The 24,399-nt window shown below is 37.5% G+C and overlaps 2 pseudogenes; both read right to left on the bottom strand.

Moving 5' to 3' along the window:
• Nucleotides 1-350: 350 nt before the first annotated feature.
• Nucleotides 351-1,508, bottom strand: LOC125119122 (olfactory receptor 1440-like; annotated as a pseudogene).
• Nucleotides 1,509-3,174: 1,666 nt separating this feature from the next.
• Nucleotides 3,175-4,421, bottom strand: LOC125119114 (olfactory receptor 5AN1-like; annotated as a pseudogene).
• Nucleotides 4,422-24,399: the final 19,978 nt, after the last annotated feature.

Below are 24,399 nucleotides of genomic sequence, written 5' to 3' on the forward strand. Positions count from 1 at the left end.
GGGGTGTTATTCTCCTGTATCATCATCTTATTCCTTATGAATCAACCACTAAAGGGAGCCTTGGGAAAGAAGAAGATAAAAAAGGACATAAATACACACACAGCCTCTGACCAAAAATGAAATATGTCACATCTGACCACATTTTATTTGCCATAAGAAATCACATAGTCAAGTCTGACTTCAAAGGGATGAAATACAATCTTTTTTCATGGAGCAAAGGCAAAGGAGTTATTTACAACTTATACAATCTATTAAAATTCTTATAGATGCTATTATAGCTACTTTTCATACATTGTTCTATATGACTTTTGTCCTAAGCCCTAAAAGGCACCCCATAATAAACAATTCCACTATTTCAATATTTTCTTCTTCCACCTGTTTAGGGCATCTTTGATCCCCTGGTTTCTCAGGTTAGAAACCAGTAGATTAACATGGGGATCAACACAATGTGTGCAATAAAGGCCAGCTTGTTTTGACTCAGAGAGAATTATCAGAGCTAGAGTACAAATAGACAAATATTCCTGAGCCCTAAGAGAGGGTCACTGCTGTCAGGTGAAAAGCACAGGTGTGGAAGGCCTTGGGCCTACCTTCAACTGATGTGATCTTCAAAATTGTGGCAATGGAGTTCCTGTTGTGGCTCAGCAGGAATAGTATCTATGAGGATGAAGATTCAATCCCTGGCATTGATCAGTGGCTTAACGATCTGGCATTGCCATGATCTGCGGTGTAAGTTGCAGACATGATTTGGATCCAGCATTGCTGTGGCTGTGGCATAGGGCAGGGGCTACAGCTCTGATTTAACACCTGGCCTGGGAACTTCTTTATGCCACAGGTGCAGCCCTAAAAAGACAAAAAAAAATGTGGAAATGATATAACCATAGGATATCATTATAACTAGGAAAGACAAATCTAAAGATCACTGTCAGCACAGAGTTTATAACTTATAAGAAAATGGTATCAGAGCAGGGCAGGATTAGCAGTTGGGGAAGGTCACAAAAGAAATGATTGATGACATTTGGTCCACAAAAATGGAGCTAAAATAAGGCACACCATTGAATGAATGATCCAAAATTCCAATTATACAATGGTGGAGATGGTGTAGGCCATGACGGCTGTGTAGAGGAGAGGACTACAAATGGCAGCATAGCGATCATAAGCCATGGTGGCCAGGAGGCAGCACTCAGGGAGACCAAGGCTAGAGAAGAAGTATTGCATGGTGCATCCCATAAAGGAGATGAATCTATGCTTCTTGAAGAAATCTGAGAGAATCTTGGGAGCTGTGGGGGAAACATAACAAACATCTAAGGAGGAAATTGTATCAATAAAATATGTGGGTGAGTGCAGGTAAGAGTCTAACCTGGTCAGTGTTATGAGACCCAGGTTCCAGGACACTGTCATAAGATCAGTGCCTAGAAATATTGAAAATAGGATATTTTCAGCCTCATAAATTCAGAGAATTCTGGTAAGATAAACCTGGTAACTGTAATGCTTCCCTCATCCATTGTCATTGTGCTTCTGAGATCTGAAGGGAGATAATGAAAGAAATCTGTTAATACAATATTCTTGGGCTATTAAAAGTGGGTGATGTTACCCTGCTCTTCAGCCTTCTAGCTTATATATTTCCCTATAAACAATATAACAAAAAAAAGAAACTGTCTATATGCATTTTTATTTCTTTATTTTTAAGAAATCTTTTCATTGAAGTATAACCTACATAAAGAAAAGAACATCCAGAAATTCCCACTGTGTCTTGGTCGGTTAAGAACCTGACTAGTGTCCATGAGGATGTGAGCTCGATCCCTGACTTTGCTCAGTGGGTTAAAGCATCTGGTATTGCTGCAAGCTGTGGTATAGGTCACAGATGAAGCTCAGATGCAGTGTTGCTGTGGCTGTGGCATAGGCTTTCAAGCAATGCTCTGATTTGACCCCTAGCCTAGGAACCTTGACATGCCACACGTGTGGCCCTAAAAAGAAAAAATATTTACATCTAATGGGGATAGGGCCTTTTGTGATTCAGAAACACACCAATGGCTTCTGGGATGATGATAATGCTGTATTTTCTGATGTTACTTGTGGTTACAGAATCATTGCCTCTATACCATTATAGTATATATTTATATTTATTTTCTTATTAAAGTATAATTGTTTTACAATGCCATGCCAATTTCTGATGTACAGCATGGTGACCCAGTCATATATATATATACTCTCCCTTTCTTATATTATCTTCCATCATGGCCTATCCCAAGAAACTGGATATTGTTCCCTGTTCTGTACAAATGTATTACTGATACGAGAAGCTTGTAAACAAAGTTTTTGGTAAAAATTTAAAAAGAAAAAAAATACATATCAACCTACTGCAGTGTATTTCAATCCTGACTTGAGAAATAAAAACTGCAAAAATATTTTGTGACAAATAGGAGAGGATGTTTGAACACTGGACATTTAATGATACTAAAGAATTATTATGTCCATCGACAGAGGAGTGGATCAAGAAGATGTGGTACATATACACAATGGAATATTACTTAGTCATTAAAAAGAACAAAATACCGGCATTTTTTTGCAACATGGATGGACCTAGAAACTATCATGCCATACAATGAGACACCAACATCAAATGCTTTCACTGACATGTGCAATCTGAAAAAAGGACAGACTGAACTTCTTTGCAGAGCAGATGCTGACTCACAGACATTGAAAAACTTATGGTCTCTGGAGGAGACAGTTTGGGGGGTGGGGGGATGTGCTTGGGCTGTGGGATGGAAATCCTGTGAAATCAGATTGTTATGATCATTATACAACTACAGATGTGATAAATTCATTTGAGTAATAAAAAATTTTTAAAAAAGAAAACAATGATCCTCCATGACTTAAAAATACTGTGGGATTGAAATCCTATAAAATTGGATTGTGATGATCACTATACAACTATAAATGTAATAAATTCATTGAGTAATAAAAAATGATGGCTAACAAAAAAAATGTTGTGTTTCTGGGGTTTGATTCAGCTGTTAGTACATTTTGGCATATTATCTTTATCAAATAAAAACTTTTTAATCAAAAGGCAGTGTGATTTTTGTTATATTCCATTTGAATCTTATTGTGTAAGATATTATAGTGTATGAGGATTCCAACACAACAATTATGCCAGATATTGCAGAATTTGTGACCTCAGCAATACCTTCTCCTCTTTTGCAACCGCTTCAAAGTATCTTTGATTTCTTTGTTCCTCAGACTGTATATCAAAGGGTTCACCATAGGAATCATAGGAATCACCATAGTGTAGAAGTGTAGAAGACTGATGCAAATCTGTCAAAGCTGGAAGAACTTCCAGTGCTAGAACTTAAATAAACAAAGATACTTGAGGTGTAAAAGAGAGTAACCGCTGTCAAGTGAGAAGCACAGGTGTTGAAAGCCTTGGACCTGCCTTCTTTAGCTGAAGTGATCTTCATAATGGAGATGACAATGTAGACATAGGGTATCATGATAACTAGTGCATTTACTATCCCAAAGATCATAGTTATTACAATAGTTAAAAGTTGTAAGAAGAGGAGTTCCCATCGTGGTGCAGTGTTTAATGAATCCGACTAGGAACCATGAGGTTGCGGGTTCGGTCCCTGCCCTCGCTCAGTGGGTTATCGGTCCGGCGTTGCCGTGAGCTGTGGTGTAGGTTGCAGATGCGGCTCGGATCCCGCGTTGCTGTGGCTCTGGCGTAGGCCGGTGGCTACAGCTCCGATTCGACCCCTAGCCTGGGAACCTCCATATGCCACAGGAGCGGCCCAAGAAATAGCAACAAAACAACAACAACAACAACAACAACCACAGAGTTGTAAGAAGAATGTGTCAGTGCAGGAAAGAAGTAACAGTTGGGGCATGTCACAGAAGAAGTGGTGGATGACATTAGGCCCACAGAAGTGGAGCTGAGGCATGGCACACACTTGGGACAGAGAACCAGAGAGTCCAGCCATATAGGACCCCAGCACCATCTGACCACAGAGAGTGGGTGACATGATTGATGAATAGAGGAGTGGGTTACAAATGGCAGCATATCAATCATAAGCCATGACTGTCATGAGACAAGACTCACTCAGTCCCATGGTCAAAAAAACCAAACTCTGAACCAAACAGCCCACATAGGTGATAATTTTTTGATTCTGGAAGAAGTCATAGAGCATCTTGGGAGCTGTGGAGCTCACATAGCAAATATCAATGAAGGACAGATTACTAAGGAAGAAGTACATGGGTGTGTGGAGGTGGGCATATATTCTTATTAAGATGATGAGGCACATATTCCAAGTCAGGGTTGTCATATAGATCAACAGGAATACAACAAAGAGCATTGCTATGATTCTGGGAAAATCTGAGAATCCCACAAAGATGAAAGTGGTGATCTCTGTAGTATTTCCTCCCCTAATCATTGGCTTCGTGCTCCTGAAATCAGAAAAAAAGACAAGGGAATGCATTGTTGACTCAGGTAAAATGGCAGCATTACAATTCTCATATGTGGCATATTTTTCCTCCATTGAATACTGGAAAAATGCAGATGTGTCACTGTCCTGAGAGGAAAACCCCCAGCTTTTCATCTAGAATTTTAAGAAATGCCTTCTGAGTACTTCAGGTTCTCAGTTATTTCATGAGGTCTTATTAAACTTAAAAGGTATATTTTATGAGGAGTTCCCATTGTGGCCCTGTGGTAACAAATCTGACTAGTATCCATGAGGATGAGGATTCAATTCCTAGCCTTGTTCAGTGGGTTAAGGATCTGGCATACAGTGAGCTGTAATGTAGTTCACAGATGTGGCTTGGATCCTCTGTTGCTGTTGCTGTGGCATAGGCCAGCAGCTGTAGCTCTGATTTGATCTCTAACCTGGGAACCTCCATATGCCACAGGTGTGGCCCTAAAAAGACCCCTAAAAAAGGCTTATTTTATGATAACTTTTGTCCCTCCCTGTGTATATTTATTGTGACTTTATATGTAACATGCATCTTCAAAGTCTTCCTGAAATCCACTGTTAAATTTTATCATTTTACACTGCATAAAATGATATGTACACAGTGCAACAAAAAAAGTAATTGTCCTACAGCTGAGCTGTTCTCTGACCAATAAATTTGAACTTCAGAAAAAAAGACATATTTTAAAAGTTGATTGAAAATGTTTAAATGAAAATAGAAATCCTGTGAGAACACATATAATGATGATATCATTGATTAAAATAACAAGTTTTTAAGAGACTTCTAATAATTCAATATAGAACTTCTGCTTTACAATCACAACACATAAGTGCATCACTTTAGAATAAGTTTGAAATAGCTATTCTTTCCCAGATAGCCATTTAGACAGATTTTTAATTTAATTTAAGGAAAGACTCCCAAATTCATTCAATGAGGCCACTATTACTCTGATACCAAAATCAGACAAAAACACTACAAGAAAGACAGTTACAGGCCAATATGTTTGATGAATATAGATGCAAAAAGCGTCACCAAAATTAACAAAACAAATCCAACAATGTATGAAAAGGATCACAAACCATGATCAAGTTGGACCTCTTACAGGTCCAAGGAATGCTTCAACATATGACAATCAAGCAATGTCATACACCACATTAACAAAAGGAAAGGAAACATTTGAAATAGCTGTACTCTCCATGATGGTCATCTAGATAAAATTTAAAAATTACTTTTTTGCTCTTTTTGCTTTTTTAGGGCTGCACCCATGCCATCTGGAAGTTCCCAGTTTAGGGAATGAATTGCAGCTATAGCTGCCAGCCTAAACCACAGCCACAGCAAAGCAGGATCCAAGCCACATCTACAACCTACACCACAGATCATGGCAATGCTGGATCCCTGACCCACTGAGTCAGCCTAGGGGTCAAACCCACATCTTCATGAATTGTAGACAGATTTGTTTCCATTGTACCACAATTGGAAGTCCCTAAAAATTACTCCTTTACACATAAAAATTACACCGTAAATAATAACTTCTCACATTTTTATACAAATATATTCAATACATCAAGTCCAAAATGATGTGGAAAATTACATCTGATTTATAATCCTGATATACACAGAATGGATGCCCAATTAAATTATGAAATAAGCCTTCTTAGGGAAGTCTTTATACACAATTCCAAAATGATGCTAGAAGAATTCACTACTGTCCCCCACTCCTGTCCTGATTTTAAGATATTTTGCCTCCTGGGAAACAGTGTAGTACTCTGTGAAAGGTCAGACGTTAGAGATTTAGTTCTCAGTGATATAATCAAGATGACAACATAGGTCATTCCTGACTTCAGTTCCCGCCACCAAAAAAAAAAAAAAAATTTTGCAGCATTCCCGTAGTTGTGCAGTGGAAAGGAATCCAACTAGGAACCATGAGGTTGTGGGTTCGATCCTTGGCATTGCTCAGTGCGTTAAGGATCTGGCATTGCCCTGAGCTGTGGTGTAATTCAAAGACGCAGCTCAGATGGGGCATTGCTGTGGCATTGTTGTTGCATTGCTATTGCTAAGGCATAGGCCAGCAGCTGTAGCTCCAATTAGACCCCTAGCCTGGGAACCTCCATACACCACGGGTGCAGCACCAAAAGGACAAAAATATATATATATATATATATATATATATATATATATATATATATATTAGCAATTATTCACAGACAAGATAACATGTGAAAATCTTAAAACACAGGGATGAGGCAGAAGCACACCCCTAGACCACAGAGATGGAGAAGGCCCACATTAGAAGGGTAGAGGAGCAGCACATTTCACTGCATTGCCCCTCCCCTATGTGACACAGTACTACACCAAGAGGACCCCTCTTGGCCTATGCTTTCTTTAGTGGGAAAAAGAGAGGCCGATATGTACCTCCAGCTCCCCCAGCATTATGTGTCACTGCTCAGGAGGACCATTTCAGTCTCATTTCCTAGAAGCTATGTGGTGATCCATGGGGTTTGACCACTGGGAATCCGATTGTGCCAGAGAAGAGGGACAGGATATGCAATAATTAGTACTTTGAGCAGACTGAGTTCCTGCTTGTAGCAGTTCTGCCTGATATGAGACTCCACACAGTGAGCCTTGAAGCCTATTCTCTTGCATCCCTAATTCCTAATCCTCCCTACTACTGAGGTTATTCTCAAGCACTACCCCTACAGGAAGCACGGCTGGAACACTCAGAAAATTACACAAGCCAGGAGCACATGAGTGCAGTGTCCAGTCAGTGGCTCTGCCCATCTGCAGACCAAAGCTAGTGGCTCCATCAGGCCAGGAAACCTGTGCAGTTACCCAAATATGGAGCCTTGCCAGTCTTGGGGCCTGTTCTAGCACCATGCTCAGGCAAGGAAGCTAGTTGCTAGCCTGAACTACTGCTGAATACAGCCTTCAGCCATACATGGTTAGAAGAACTAACCAATGGACCTGGAAAGCTGCATAACCCATCCTACAACCATGCTTGCAGTAGCATGTGAGCAGAGAGCCCAATCAATGGCTGTGCCTCTCTTAATGCCACTCTTGGCCCAAACACCAAGGCAGAAATCCTATCAACTGTGTCAAACCATTGTCATCTTCTCCCCAACTTCAGAACATGGACAGTGTCCTCACCCATAAATAGACTTTAATAGCTAGCCCCAGCAGCCCAAGGGCATTACCAGATGACCCATCTAGAACTCCAAGCTGAACTGAATGGGGAATGGCTTTTGTTGCCAAGGCAAACACATGAAAAGACAACTAAGTGAAATTAAGAATGCATTAACAAAATGAACAAAATTAGTTCAACAAAGAAAGAGAAACCACACACACACACAGAGACACACACGCACACACACACACACACGAAAGCAGGAGTTCTTGCTGTGGTGGTGGGTTAAGAAAACAACTGCAGTGACTTGGGTCAATGTAGAGGTTCAGGTTCAATCCATGGCCTCGCAGAGTGAGTTAAAGAATCTGTCATTGCTGTAGCTGCAGCTGGGGCTCAGATTTAGTCCCTGGCCCAGGAATTTCCATATGCCATAGGTGTGACATAAACAAACAAACAAACGAAAAAAACCAGAAATCCTAGGGGTTAATAATAAAATGACTGAACTGAAGAAATCAATAGAGTGTTTCAACAGTACACTCAACCAAGCAGGAAGAATCAGTGAGATAGAAAATAAGTCATTTTAAATTATTCTGTCAAAGAAAACAAAAGAATGAAAAAAATTTAAGAAGAACTACAAGACTTACTACGGGACACCATCACCATCAAGACAAAAGATATACACATTTTGGTATTCCTAGAAGAGAAAGGAATAGAAAGAATACATAAATCATTAATGACTAAAATCTTCCCAAATATGGGGAGCAAAAGAGAAATTCACGTTCAAGAGATCCTTAAGCCCCCAACAAGGTGTCATAAAGGGCTACATTGACAAATATTATAGTTAAGCTGTTAAATGTCAAAGGTGAGAATTTTGAAAACAACAAGAAAAAGGCAACCTATCACTTAAAAGGGAACTTCCCCTCATAAAATAATGGGCTGATTTCTCCTCAGAAAATTTTTAGGTCAGGAGCGGGCCCTTTCTTTCCTATTGGAAGAAAAACTATTAACCAAGAATACTATACTATACACAGTAAAGTGTTCCTTCAGAGATAAAACTGTTAAAACCAAAGAAAAGCTGAGGATATTCATCACAGCCAGACCTGCCTTCCAAGAAATGCCAGAAGGTACTTCAAAAGGAAATAAACATTTGAATGTAGGTGTAAGATGCACTGGTAAGTGTAACATAGAGTCAAAGTCATATGTTTTAATATTGTACTTGTGGTATGTAATGCACTTATGCTGATTTAAATTTTAAAAATAGATGTCTAAACAAAGCCATAGCTACAATAATTCATATATTAAAACTTGTAAATTGCAACATTAATAACATAAAAAGTAGGGGCAGGGGATGAAGTAGTGTCAAATGTAGGAATGACATCCAAGTTAAATTGTTATCAGCTTAAAATTGGAAGTTATAAATGTTATGCAACAATGTGTTTCTTTCAAGAGTGTCATTTTAGCTTTAAAGATAGAGGCTGAGAATGAAAGTGTAGGAAGATGTTTCAAGCCAATGGTAACCAAAATACTCAATGGAGAGAAGAAATTCTCTTCAATGAGTGGTATAGGGAAAATTGGATATTCATATGAAAAGAATGTGACTACTAGATCTCAATCTTACACCACTCAAAAAAATTATCTTGAAGGGAACTAAGGCTTAAATAAATGGTTCTGTATAACCAATGACCATAAAACTCCTAGAAGAAAACAAGGGGGGAAAATTTCTTGATATGGGTCTTGGCAATGATATTTTTTTAATAAGGAAAAAGCAAAAAAAAATCTCAAAAATCAACAAGTGGATTTGTATCAAATAAAATAACCTTCTGCACAGCGAAATAATTAGCTTTTAAAAAGAGAGAAAAAGCAACCTATGGAATGAGAGACAATACTTGCAAACCACACATATGATAATACATGAATTAAAAAATATATAAGGAGATATAGAACTCAATACCAAAAATAATTTCAATAGGAACCCAATTAGCAATTAGGCAAAGGGACTGAATATGAAGACAACCAAGTGCCACAGACACATGGAAAGTTGCTTAATATCACCAATCATCAGAAAAATGACAATCAAAATCTTAATGAGCTATGACCTTGCACATGTTATAATGGCTATTATCAAAATGAAGAGATAACAAATGTTAGTGAGAATGTGGCGAAAAGGGAACCCTGTTCACTGCAATGGTAATGTAAGTTGGTGCAGCTACTATGAAAAACAGAGTGAAGTTTACTCAACCAGAAATAGAACTGCATATTCAGCAATTTCACTTCTGTGTATATATACAAATGAACCACAATCACTGTCCAGAATAGATATCTACAGCCCCATGTTCACTGCAGTATTATTTACAATAGCCAAGACATTTGAATGAATAAAGAAATCATGATATATATACATTTCAGGCATCAGAAAACCTTGAGGGCATTGTGCTAAGTAATATAAGTCACATAGAGAAAGACAAATACTGTATGATCTCACTATGTGTGGGGGAAAAATCATAGAAGAGTTCCTATTTTGGCTCAGTGGAATCGAATCTGACTAGTATCCATTAGGACACAAGTTCGATCTCTGGCTCCACTCCATGGATTAAGGATTCAGCATTTCCAAGAGCTGTGCTATAGGTCACTGACATTGCTCAGATCTGGCATAGATGTGGCTGTGGCTGTAGCCAGCAGCTGTAGCTCTGATTCAACCCCTAGCATGGGAACTTCCATATTCCATAGGTGCAGCCCTAAAAAAGTAAAAAAAATCATAGAAGCAGAGACCAAGTCTGTGGTTCCAAAGATACAGAGGATGGAGAATGGGAGAATTGGGAGAAGGTGGTCAAATGTATAAACTTCCAGTTATAAGATAAATGAGTTCCAGGAATGTAATATTCAACATAATGATGATAATTGAGAATTCTATATTGTATATTTCAGAGTTGTTAATGCTTTGAATTTTTCACCATTGACAATGATGTCAGTTGTGGATGTGTCATATATGGCTATTAGTATGTTATGGTAGTTTCCCTCTATTTCTTGCTCACTTTCCAGAGAGTTTTTATCAGAAACAGGTGTTGAATTTTATCAAAAGCTTTTGATGCATCTATTGAGATGATCATACGGTTTTTATTCTTCAGTCTGTTGATGTGGCATGTCATAGTCATTGCTCTGCGTATACTGAAAAACCCTTGCATTCTAGCAATAAATCCCACTTGATCATGGTGGGATATAACTTTTTAATTTATTTTTGGATTCAGTTTGCTGGTATTTTGTTGATGATTGTTGCATCTATGTTCATAAGTGATATTGGCCTGTAATTTTCTTTTTCTCTGTGTGATATCCTCTGATTTTTGTATCAGGGTGATAGTGTTCTCATAGAATGAACTTGGAAATGTTCCTTCCTATGCAATTTTTGGAGGAGTTTCAGAAAGGTAGGTGTTAACTTTTATGTGAATGTTTGACAGAATTCGCCTGTGAAGCCATCCAGTCCCTGACGTTGGTTTTTTGGAATTCTTTAACCATAGTATGAATTTCAGTTCTTATGATTGGTCTAGTCATATTTTCTATTCCTTTCTGGTTCAGTCTTGGGAGGTTGTACCTTTCTAAGTATCTGTCCATTTCTTGTAGTTGTCCAATTTATTGACATATAGTTTGCTTGTAGTAGTCTCTTATGATCCTTTGTATTTCTGTGATGACCATTGTAACTTTTTCTTTTCCATTTCTCATTTTATTGATTTCAGACCTCTCCCCTTTTTTTTCTTGGTGAGTCTGGCTAAAAGTAAATCAAATTATTTATTTTTTTTTAGGAATCAACTTTTGGTTTCATTGATCTTCTCTATTGTTTTCTTTGTCTCAATTTCATTTATTTCTGCTGTGATCTTTATAAGTTATTTCCTTCTAAAAATTTTGGCCTTTGTCTGTTCTTGCATCTCTAGTTTCAGAATGGGAGAAGATCTTTGCAAATGAAGTGCTCAACAAGGGATTAATCTGCTAAATACATAAATATCTCATTGAGCTTTCTACCAAAATAACAAAAAACCCCAACAATGGGCAAAAAATCTAGATAGACATTTCTCCAAAGAAGACAGACGTGTGGCAAAAAAAAAAAAAAAAAAAAAAACATGAAAAGATGCTCAACATCACTAATTATTAGAGAAGTGCAATTCAAAACTACAATGACATATCACCTCACACCAGTCAGAGTAGCTATCATCCAAAAGTCTACAAACAATAAATGATGGAGAAAGTGCGGAGAAAAGGGAACCCTCCTGCATTGCTGGTGGGAAGGTAAGCTGATGCCAACCACTATAGAGAACAGTATGGAAGTTACTTTAAAAACAAACTTTAGGAGTTCCCGTTGTGGCGCAGTGGTTAACGAATCCGACTAGGAACCATGAGGTTGTGGGTTCGATCCCTGCCCTTGCTCAGTGGGTTAACGATCTGGCATTGCCGTGAGCTGTGGTGTAGGTTGCAGACGCGGCTCGGATCCCGAGTTGCTGTGACTCTGGCATAGGCTGGCAGCCACAGCTCCGATTAGACCCCTAGCCTAGGAAACTCCATATGCCGCAGGAATGGCCAAATAGCAAAAAGACAACTTCCATATGATCCAGAAATCCCACTCCTGGGCCTCTATCCAGAGAAAATCATAATTCAAGAAGATACATGGACTCCAATATTCATTGCACTGCTATTAAAAATAACCAAGACATGGAAGCAACTTAAATGTCCATCAACAGAAGAATGGGTGAATAAGATGTGGTACCTATATGCAATGGGATACTACCCAATCACAAAAGAGAAGGAAATAATGCCATTTGCACCAACATGTATGGACCTAGAGATTTTCATACAAAATGAAGAAAGATAGAAAGTCAAATATCACATGATATATGTGGAATCTAATGAAAATGATACAAAAGAACTTCTTGATAATACAGAAACAAACTCAAATTTCAAAACTGATTTTATGGTTACCATAGATGAAACCATTGTAGAGAGGAAAAAATGGGGAGGGTGAGAGTAGCATATATACACTATGGTATAAAATAGATGCTTAATGAGAACCTACTGTATAGCATAGGAAAATCTACCCAATGGTTTGTAATAGCCTACATGGGGAAAAAGAAGGGGTATAAGTACATGTATTACTATTCACATTGCTGTACACCTGAAACTAATACAACATTGTAAGTCAACTATATGCCAATAAAATTAAATAAAAAGAAAGCTGTTAAGAGAGTAAATTTTAAAAGTTCTCATCCCAAGGAAAAAAATGTACCTGTAAGAAATATGGACATTAACTAATTTTAATATGGTAATCATTTTGCAATATTTATTTATATCAAATCATTACGTTGTACATCTTAAATGTCTACAATATTATATATCAATTCCATCTCAACAAAACTGTAAAAAAAGTTTTAGTTCTGACACCCTCTCCCTTTATGTCCCAGTAGGTCAAACACACTTGTCCAATATACTCACAATGAAGTGAGCACAGCCAAACACCCAAACTATAAAGCAAATGGGATATAGATGCTCAGCACACAATCAAGTACCACAATCCTGCTCAAGAGCTGTTGGTTATTATTATCACTGATGGTTTACAGATAACCATGAATCATAGATGTGCCCAGGGGCAGGAATGCCAGCAGTGCTAGAGTTTTATGGGTTAATTTGTGGAAATATCTGAGGCATCATCAGCCCTGTACACAGTCCTGTATCTTTGCCTCAAGGCAGGAGTAGATTCAGATTTCATTTAGAGGCAAGTCAAGTGAGCTGTGGCCATGAAGATACAAATCACCTAAAGCATGTTCAATGTACTTTGCTTGAATTTGAGAACATATGGGTCTATTGAAAATTGGCATCAATCTATGATGGGCCTTGATGTCCGGAGTCAAAGCAAATATTTCAATCCTTAAATACTACAAAGGTATATTTCTACTTTTTGCTGGTACATTCAGCATGTTACAGGTCCCTGACAGATTCATAACACATTACACCTGACACTGTCCATAACCCAAACTGAGGTGAAAGAGAAAATCAATAGTAACATCCAAGAAAACTTTGGAAATGATTAATAATTGAAAGGAGTTGAACTTTCAGAAAACAAAAAGTAGTATAAATGTTGACAATTAATTGTTCTTGTAAGAATAGATATGTCAAAAGAGCAAATAGAAATTTAAGAAATAAATTTTGTTATCAGTAAGAATTTAATATCTGATAAAGTCAGTATGTAAAATTGATAAAGGATAAACTCTACCATAAATGGTCTGTGAGACCCAGTTCCCTATAAGTAAAAAGCATTAGGGGAATAAATACATAAGCATTTTTACACTCTTGAGATGGGAAATATTTCTGAAATATAACACCAACACAGAAACAATAAGGAAAATATGATATAACAATTCAAATTTGGTTATGGCTAAAATTTCCCTTACATAAAATGTTTTTTAATAATAATTGATGAACTGGTGAAAAATAGTCACAAAATATAAAAAGATAATATGGCAAAGTGTTTAATTTAAAAGGCATGAGTAGGAGTTCTTGTCATGGCACAGTGGAAACAAATCCCACCAGGAACCGTGAGGTTGTGGGTTCAATCCCTGGTCTTGCTCAGTGGGTTAAGGATCCGGTGTTGCCAGGAGCTGCAGTGTATGGTGGCACTATGGCTCTGATTGTACCCCTAGCCTTGGCACCTCCGTATGCCATAGGTGCAGCCTAAAAAGACAAAGGAAAAAAAAGGGGACGCATAAGTAAATACTGCTGTTGAGTACACAAAATGGTCCTACCTTATTGAGGAAAAAATACTTTATGTAATTTATATAATCTTCTCTCTCTCTCCACACACACACACACACACACACAGAATGTGAGCTGGTTACAAATGCCTAAAATAATCATTGGTATGGATTTGATGTTCTTCTTTGCACTTGGTTGTTTTTCAATTTTCCACAACTCCTATCTTTATAATAAGAACAAGTTATTAAAATATATTAAACTTTAATCCTAAATAGTAGCTAAGAAGAGAGATAAAAAAGTGGGAAAATCACAGGGAGAGAATGAAAGATAGAGAATGACAGGGAGAACAGACTCAGACTTTCCTGACTTTATTACTGGATGTGTGACCCATAGAAAATTATTAATCCCTCAGACACCTCATTGAAACATGGGGCTCTTAATACTTATAGGGTTGTTTCAGGGATTGAATGACATAAAGGCCTTAAAACAGTGAGCGATCAATAAATGTTGGCAATTGTCATTCTTATGGAATTCCTCACTGTAAAGGAAAAAATAAGGGAGAACTAAAACAAAAGGACCAAGGAGTTCTTCCAACTACCATATCCTCCAGCAATCCAACTCCTGGGCGTATATCTCAAGAAAACCATAATTTGCCAAGATACATGCACCTCAAAGTTCACTGCAACGCTGTTTACAATACCCAAGATATAGAATCAACCTGAATGTCCATCTACAGAGGATTTGATAAAGAAGACATTTAGCATATATACAATGGAATATTACTCAGCCATAAAAAAGAATGAAATAATGCTATTTGCAGCAACATGGATGGGCACAGAGATTATCATATGGAGTGAAGTAAGCCAGACAAAGAAAAATAAATATCATATGAGATCACTAATGTGTGGAATCTAATTTAAGATGACACAAAATCATTTACAAAATAGATGGAATTCCTGTTGAGGCACAGAAGGTTACGGATCTGGCATTGTCTCCGAGGTGGTACAGGATCAATCCCTGACCCGGCACAATGGGTTAAAGATCTGGCATTGCCACATTTGGGGCATGGATCACAGCTGTGGCTTCAGTTGGATCTCTGGCTCAGGAACTACAATATCCTGCATGTGCATCCAGAAAAAAAAAAAAACTTACAAAACAAAAACAGGCTCAGGTTTTTGAAACCAAACTTATGTTTACCAGAGGGTAAATGTGGGGAGAGGGATAAGTAAGGGGTTGGGACTGATATATATATAAACTACTATGTATAAAATAGGTAACAAGCACCTACTGTACAGCACAGGGAAATCTACTCAATACTGTGCCATAACTTGCATGGGAAAAGAAACAGAATGGAGGTATACATATATGTGCAACTGATTCACTTTGCTGCACACCTGAAACTAACACAACCTTGTCAGTCAACTGTACTCTAATTACATTGTTTTAAAAATGAGTTCCTAAATTAGATGGCCTCTAAACCTAAACTCAGAATATTGTTAATAAATGACTGCATTTATTTCCATGCTATTTCATCATCTCTCATTCAGCAAAATTGTAAACACCCGATGCTGCTTTTATGCTCCATCAATACCAACTACAATTGAACTGATGGTACTCTCACTACAAATAATATGTGGACTAGTGGAGATGCTATGCTATTTAATGATAAACATCTCATGTACTAATATTTATATAATTAAATATATTATAAATACATTAGGAAATGGTTCTTTTACTCCCTTTTGAATATGAAAGTATAAATGTATTTGTTTTATTTCAATTAATGGTTTTATTAAATTTAAAATCTTTCTGTTTACTCTTACAATAGGGTGCTGCTAATATGTTTCTCAGATGATTTGTCCAAGATGAGTAGGAATCAAAGAAAATATTTTGAAAATAAAAACTCTCACACACATCTCCAAAACATTAACATAATTATTCAATTCAGTAAAACCACGCAAGATTTTGCCCAATTGCTTGTTAAGAAATTTTTCACTTTGTGAATACCTTTTGAAACAGACTCAGCCACAACTAAGCATTCTGTGTAACCCAGCACTCCCAGAAAAGAATGAAGAGTAGTGCATTGTTTTACTTATTCATGAAAAAAATTGTCATAAAAATTTCTGTTGTTAGACTTTGGTAAACTAGAGGAAAAGCAAATGTATTCTGAATGTATTCACTCTTTTTGATTAAAAATTCTTAACATGTGTTCATCACATCTTAATATTTAGAAGAAAAAAAATGACTGATGTAAATATTGCTTGAAGATTTCACTACAGAGATAGAGCTAATCAAAACTTTGTCCAAAGATGATCTACAAAGGACATGGTCATTTGCCAGGTTGTGCAGGGTCCAAAATAACATGAAGAAAGCCAGGAATGGTGCTGGATGAAGAACAAGATAAGTAAAAGAAAGTTAAAGTGACAGCTATACCAACACTACCTGTACTAGGAGTGGGCATGTCTGATGACTGTGTCACCTGTATCATCAGACCCCCAAGGTATCCATCATGAGAGGGGACAGTTATTTGAAATATTTCAAAAGGCTAGTGCAATGGTACTTGAGGACTTCATCATACCATTATGGAGAAACAATGAATCCAAGCTGTATATTGAAATCGACATCAAATTAATTATTTTTTTAAATTAGATTCCTCAGGAAAAAGTAAATCAAAAGAGTCCATGGGATGGATAAAGTTTGGAAACACAGACAGGCATTTTAAATCTTAGGAAATTTCCCTGAATTGAAGTAAATTATTATTTTAATTCAGCACTCGATTAACTTGTACAATGTGTTGGGCTTCATAGACATTATTTCATTTGATTTAATAGGATCCTATCACCCCCTTGTTTTCAGGGGAAAAAAATGGAAGGTAACAGAGTTCAATATTACATTCTTGAGAAACTGCAGAACTAGTCCTCAACATTTGTCTCCCACCAGAATGAGGACCTAAAATTTTAGGGTAGAGATCATCCTTTCACTGAAAGTCATAGAATCTGGGTAAGGAGAAAGAGAACATGAGGAAGAGCTCTATGAGGGGGGTATGGACATGAGGAGGGGGGAAGAGTTGAAGAATGAAAGAAACAGGACTATAAACTTTGCTCTGTGAACATCCTCCTAAAAGATTCACATGGCTATAGAGATAGCACAGAACCCAATGTTCTCTCTAAATCTCATCCTCTCACCTTGACTCTGTTCCCAAGAAGACAGAGTTCTTGCCAAAGGTTGACACTGTGTATCTCATTCTTCCATAAAATTTTTCAGGTGGGCCCTATTGCCCTGCAAGATAGGAACTTTGTCCATGAGCTGGGTGTTCATCACTGCCAGAGAGATTCTCACAGGGGTGTTACTCTTAAATATGGTACTATAGGCAGAGGTGAAAGGAGAAGGACAATTAGAGAGAGGAACCTCTCCAGGTACTTGCTCTCTGGAGTCAGTGTTGTCACGGAGCTTTTGTCCCTGCTAATTTCATGCTCCACTTTGCCATGCCCCTTCTGGATCCATTCCCTACTTTCCAATAGTCCAATCATAATCTTAGGATTATAGCTTTTCTTTTAATGAACTCAAAGTCATTAGAGCTGGAAAGACCCAGGGATTTTTTAGTCCAATACCATCAATATCCAGGTGAGGACCTGAAGCCTGTAGAGCTAAGGGATTTGTCAAGATGACAAAGCAAGTTGGTAAGAATAACTTGAAGCAATTATTTAAGCATGTGCACTTCCTATTTACTAAGTAGTTTCATTATACACATATACACATACACACATACTCTATTATATGTATACATACAGGAGTTCCCCTTGTGCCTCAGTGGGTTAAGAACCAGACTAGTATCCATGAGGATGCAGGTTTGATACCTCACCTTGTTCAGTGGGTTAAGGATCCTGCTTCATCAAGCTGTGGCATAGGTCACAGATGCAGCTTGGATCCTGTGGCCATGACGTAGGCCTGCAGATAGTGCTTAGATTCTCCCTCTACCCTGGGAACGTCCATATGCCATGGGTGTGGCCCTAAAAATAATCAATTAAGTAATTTAAAATAAAAATTTTAAAATAGCTATATAGACATGGCTTGGATCCCGCATTGCTCTGGCTCTGGCATAGGCTGGCAGCTACAGCTCCGTTTGACCCCTAGCCTGGGAACCTCCATGTGCCATGGGAGCAGACCCAGAAAAAGGCAAAAAGACAAAAAAAGCCCTATATATATATATAATACATACATTTTCTCAAATATGTTATCTGAAACAATTACCACAGCAGCCCTGTGAGGCAGACATAACATGATTTCCCATGATAAGTGAGGAATTTGAAGCAAGAAGGCATACAAAAATTGAAAAAGCTAATTCATGTCAGGGCCACAAATTATTATGGTTACACCCATGGGTATTGGTATCAACATATCACAAATTGGAGTGGGAGTCTGGCTTTTCCACTTGAGTGCTGTGTGACCTTGAGTAAATTAACCACACTAAGCCTCAGAATTATCGCTTCAGGTTTTCATAAAATGAAGCTGACAGTAGGAGCTATTTCATTGAGTAGTTCTTCCTAGACAGAATCAAATTAGGGAATGCTCATAAATCATTATGTAGAGTATCTATTACATAGCATGCCTTCTATCAATAGTAGGTGTGAGGTTTTCTGAATTGGATTTCTTTCAATACATTATGCTGCATTACTATTTATTCATTAAAATACCTACCTCAGCTCATTTCCATAAAACTTCTGTGTTTTTTTTTTAATAGTGGTGCTCATCTATTCTGCCCTACTAGGAATGTTTTAGCAAGGTCCCACCCTTGATTTCATCTACTTCAGCTAACCTTAATTCCAGGGAAAATGGGATGGTTGGGGCAAAGAGCTAAATATATTATTTTGTTCTTGCTAATACGCTAGTAGTTTCATATCCCCATGATAAAAGCTAGTCATATAATCATTGAAACCAAACAGATTCTTCTTTTTTTCAAGAGGTAGTTTTTATTTAATCAAAACAGAAAAAAAGAAGTCATTGATCCCCTCGCAAGCACCAGATGCTATCAGTGGTCCCACGGTTACAATGGTTCATAAAACATGGTCTCATCCTCAAGGAATGTGCAGTGTCACTGAGAGTTTCTGATTCATACACAGATATAGTCAGTGATGTAGATGCCGTGCCAAAGGTTAGAAGAGGCTTCCTATAGGGAAAGCCACCTGACTTCCCTTGAGAAGCATGAGTAAGATGTGGGATGCTGAACCTCTTGAAATGCAGATGCCTCAACTTTGAGGTGAAGAACTTAATAGTCTAACATAAAGCCTTATGAGAATCAAATGTGAGAATTCAAGGAAACCATCCTATCTCAGAGGTTTTTCATACTTGTAAAAGCCAGTTGAAGTTATTGAACTAACCCCACCTGCCTCGATAAACGTTGCTCCACTTCTTCAGCCTTCTTTCTAGAAGACTATGACTCCTGCTTAGAATTGGAAACCAACAAAATTGATCCCTTTATCTTCACGGAATAACCTTGGTTTGTCTCATATAATACATTGTGTCTTCAAGCCTCTTTAATTTTTCTGAGATAAGTATAGCTACCCCAGCTCTCTTTTGGCTTCCATGTACATGAATTTTCTCTTTTTCAATCCCCTCACTTTTATTACATGTGTGTTCTTAAAGTTGTAATGAGTCTTTTATAGGCAGCATATACTTGGGCATAGCTTCTTTATCCATTCACTACTCAGTGGGTTTGACTGGATATTTTAGGGTTATTACATTTAAAGTAGTATTGATAGGCATGAACTTACAATTGCTGTTTAGTGACTCTTTTTCCTGCTGTTTAATAATTCCTTTATTGCTTTCTTCTCTTGCCCTTTTCCTTATAATTTGTTGATTTTTTTTGTCTTTTTGCTATTTCTTTGGGCCACTCCCATGGCCTATGGAGGTTCCCAAGCTAGGGGTCTAATTGGAGCTGTAGCCGCTGGCCTATGCCAGAGCCACAGCAACATGGGATCTGAGCCGTGTCTGCAACCTTCACCACAGCTTACAGCAACGCCGGATTGTTAACCCACTGAGCAGGGACAGGGATCGAACCCTCAACCTCATGGTTCCTAGTCGGATTCATTAACCACTGCGCCATGACAGGAACACCTATAATTTGTTGATTTTGAGTAGTGGTATGCTTAGATTCATTTCTCTGTACCTTGTGTGAATTTACTATAGATTTTGGTTTTGTGCCAACTGTAAGGTTTCATTCAATATCTTGTATGGATGAACATAGAGATTATCATACTAAGTGAAGAAAATCAGACAGAAATGCAAATCACTTATATGTGGAATCTAAAAAAATGATAAAAATGAATTTATTTACAAAACAGAGAAAATGAACTTATGATTACCTAAGGGGAAAGTGGATGAGAGATAAATTAGGAGTTTGGGATTAAAAGAGATACATTAATAAACATAAGACAGACAAACAACAATGACCAGCTGTATAGCACAGGGAACTATATTCAATATCCTGTTATAACCTATAATGGAAATGTATCTGAAAAGAAATATATGTATATAACTGAATCACTTCATTATATACTCAAAACTAACATACCATTGTAAATCAAATATGCTTTGATTTTTTTAAAAGATTTTAAATTATTAATGGTATATATTAAGATGATAACTTAAGTTCAAATACACACAAAAACTATATTTTACCCTTCTGTCCCACATTTTATATTTTTGATATAACAATCCACACCATTTTACCTGTGCATCCATTAAATTTATTGTAGTTGTAGTTATTTTTACCTATTTTCTCTTTTAATATTTATACTAGATTTATGATTGCTATATCAGCATGATTACTACATAAGAATGTTCTGAATTTAGCAATATTTACCCCCATTAATCATTAATATTATCATATGTTTCCCCTTATTTATTAGCGAGATTTTATTTCAGCTTGAAAAAATTCCTTTAACACTTATTGTAAAGCCAATTGAGTGGTGAAAAATCCATCAGATTTGCTTTTCTGAAAAACTGTTTTTCACTCCTTTAATTGTGAAGGACAACTTCTCCAGGTAGACTCTTCTTGGTTGGCAAGTTCTTCTTTCAGCACTTCAAATAGATCCTGCCACTTCCTTTGGGCTGGAAATATTCTGATGAAAATGTCCCAATAGCATTAAGGAGGTTGCATTGTTTGTAAGAAATTGTTTTTCTCTTGCAGCTTTTAAGATTGTGTCCTTGTCTTTACCATTTGACATATTACTTGTACTATGTCTCAGCATGGTTCTCATTGTATTCAAATTGCATGGGCATATAAATTGAAACCACAATGAGATACCACCTCACAACCATTAGACTGATGATCATGAAGGAAAAAAGAAAGTGCAAGAATTGGTGAAGGTGTGGAGATAAGGGAACACTTGTACACTGGTAGTGGGTGATAAATTGGCTTCACTACTATGGAAAACAGTATGAAGTTTCTCAAAAAATTAAATATAGATCTATCATATGATCCAGCAATTCAACTTATGACTATATATAAAATGTAAATAAAAATATAATATTGAAAAGATAGCACTTCCATATTAATTGAATTCATCACAAGGCCAAAATATGGAAACAACCAAAAAATTCAGCAACAAATGGAAAATGAACAAGAGGTACATATATAAAATAGAATATTATTCAGCCATGAGACAAACAGAAATCTTCTCATTTGTGACTGAAAGGAATGTGTGGAGCTTGAGGGCATTATGATACTTAAGATAGGCCAGACTCAGAAAAAAAAGTACTAAATAATATCACAACTATGTGAAGTTTAAAAAGCCAATCTCATAGAAACAGAATCAGAATGATGATTGCCAGGGGATGTGGGAGCAGAAGACATGAGGAGATGAAGTTAAAGGGTACAAACTTGCAATAGGAAGATGAATACATTCTGGAGGTCTAAGGCATAGCATAGTAATCATCACCAACAATATTGTGCTATAAACACACAGCAGAGGCTTATCTCCTACTGAGGCCCCAGACCGATTAGAAACAGGACTCATGTTACCAAAATCAGGTTGGGCTCTCCATTGCAAGGATAGTTGTTTTTAATCAGAATGCTAGCCATCTAGGGAGATGGTGAATATGGTGTGTCCAAAAACCATCTCTGTAGACTCTGCTTTGCCATGAATGGTTTTAAAGGGAAAAAGGGAAGTAATCTCAGTTAATACTTCAGATAGGGAATCAGAGTCATTTTGTTCAGGGGAGGGCCACACATGTGGCATGTGGAAGTTCCCTGGCCATGGACCAAGCCAGGGACCCAAGCCAGTCTAGCGACAACATGGAAACTTAACCCGTCGTACCACAAAGGAACTCCAGAGATCAGATACTTAACCATCTCTCACTGATGCACCTCCTGACATTCAGGCTTGTCAACATCTTGTGACCTTTCCTGAGATGTTCTCTTGTTCACACAGTTTATTAATGAGATAACTGAAACGTGGAAGCTAAGGAAGAGATCTGATCATCTTTTAATTTCTTATTCTTCATGTCTACCTCTTTGATCTAGGGAAGGACACCACAGGTTAGGTGAGATATTGCTTGATCAAAAGATCTGAAAGGTGTGCTTGGGCCTGAGATGAGTAGAACAGGAAGGTGCATGGTTTAAGCTTAGTTATAATAAATCTCTGCTACAATGACAAAACAAAGGGGCTTCCTGCTGAGGACCATTTCCTGCAAAGAGCTTCTTACACTCACACATACATATTTTTAAAGAGCAGTGCTTAAGAAAATGTACCTAAGCCCGGATGGATGTGAGGTGGGCACACAACATTTATTTACATTGCACTATTTTTTGGCATGGGGTAACCCCTCACACACTCTCCCAATAGATCAACAATTCCTCTTCTGTCAATTGTGTGCAAGTGCAAACTCATGGGGAACTTGGCAAGAGCTTCAAATGTCTCTTCATTTACAGTTGTTTAACAGAATAATTCATGTGACCATTGAAACTGAGACCCCAAAACAACATTAAGAATCCAATGACTCTCCAAGGGCAATATGTAAACTATTAATACACTTTAATCAGTGTGTTGAAGTTGGGAAATCTGGAAACTCAACAGTCAGGAACATGCCTTAGTCCTCTTTTTAACCAAACCACAAGGACCACAAATTTACACCTTCCTTCTGAAGACAAAAGATGGCTAGAATTAACAACACTGCTTAAACCACAGCCTGTTTCCTCTCCTATCCCTTGAGGTTAACTAGAAAATATCAGCATTACAATACCTCTAACCATTCTACTCCAACCATTATACAATCCCTACAAAACCATAAATTTCTAGGACATAAAATGTTGGCCACTTTCAGTAGGAAGGAAAGTATATATGTTTTCTATACTTGGTCTTCCTCTGCAATATCGAATATAAGTAAATAACACCATTATTGCCATAAATTCTCCCACAATTCTCATCACACCAAACATGTTGAGATGTTTGAAACAGCAGAAACTTCTTGATAAGAATGATCCTGTTGCCTATGTTAACCAATGGTAAATTTTCCAAATTTAATGGGAGAGAGGTTTGAATCCCACAATATAAGAAATTGTTATTGACTGTGACATGGATTTTTGGATACCATCTCCAACAAAAATCCCCACTGGACACTAGATGCAAAAAATTACACCAACAGATTCATAAGTAAATAGCCCAGAAGGGGCTGCATATATCATTCCATTCCTCTTCATGATTTAAATCACCTCCTCCTTCCTTGGACTACAGCTGCTGGGGATTGGGATGTGGCCAGAGACATAGATAACAAGCACTTAAAGAAGCCTTACACAAACATACGTTATCCCAGACTACTCTCTGCAGGAGGCACAGTCAGGCCAAATGTATACCTTGTTTCTGACCAATGGTATATCCCCTCTATCTGTTCATGTTCATTCTGGTCAAAAACACAGAGCAAACAATTGCCACCGCCATGTCTAGATTATGCTGCATCAGAATATTTGGGAGATAAGTTTTCCACAATCCTGGGACTTCTGTCACATGTCTCTCCTTTCGGGTCATAAGTTTAAGATTGAACAGACATCATCTCGGAGGCAAAAAGAAAGCAACAAAGTCTGAAACCTTGATGTT

This window comes from Phacochoerus africanus, unplaced genomic scaffold (genome assembly GCF_016906955.1).
Source record: "Phacochoerus africanus isolate WHEZ1 unplaced genomic scaffold, ROS_Pafr_v1 Scaffold_14, whole genome shotgun sequence".
In the NCBI taxonomy this organism is placed as follows: domain Eukaryota; kingdom Metazoa; phylum Chordata; class Mammalia; order Artiodactyla; family Suidae; genus Phacochoerus; species Phacochoerus africanus.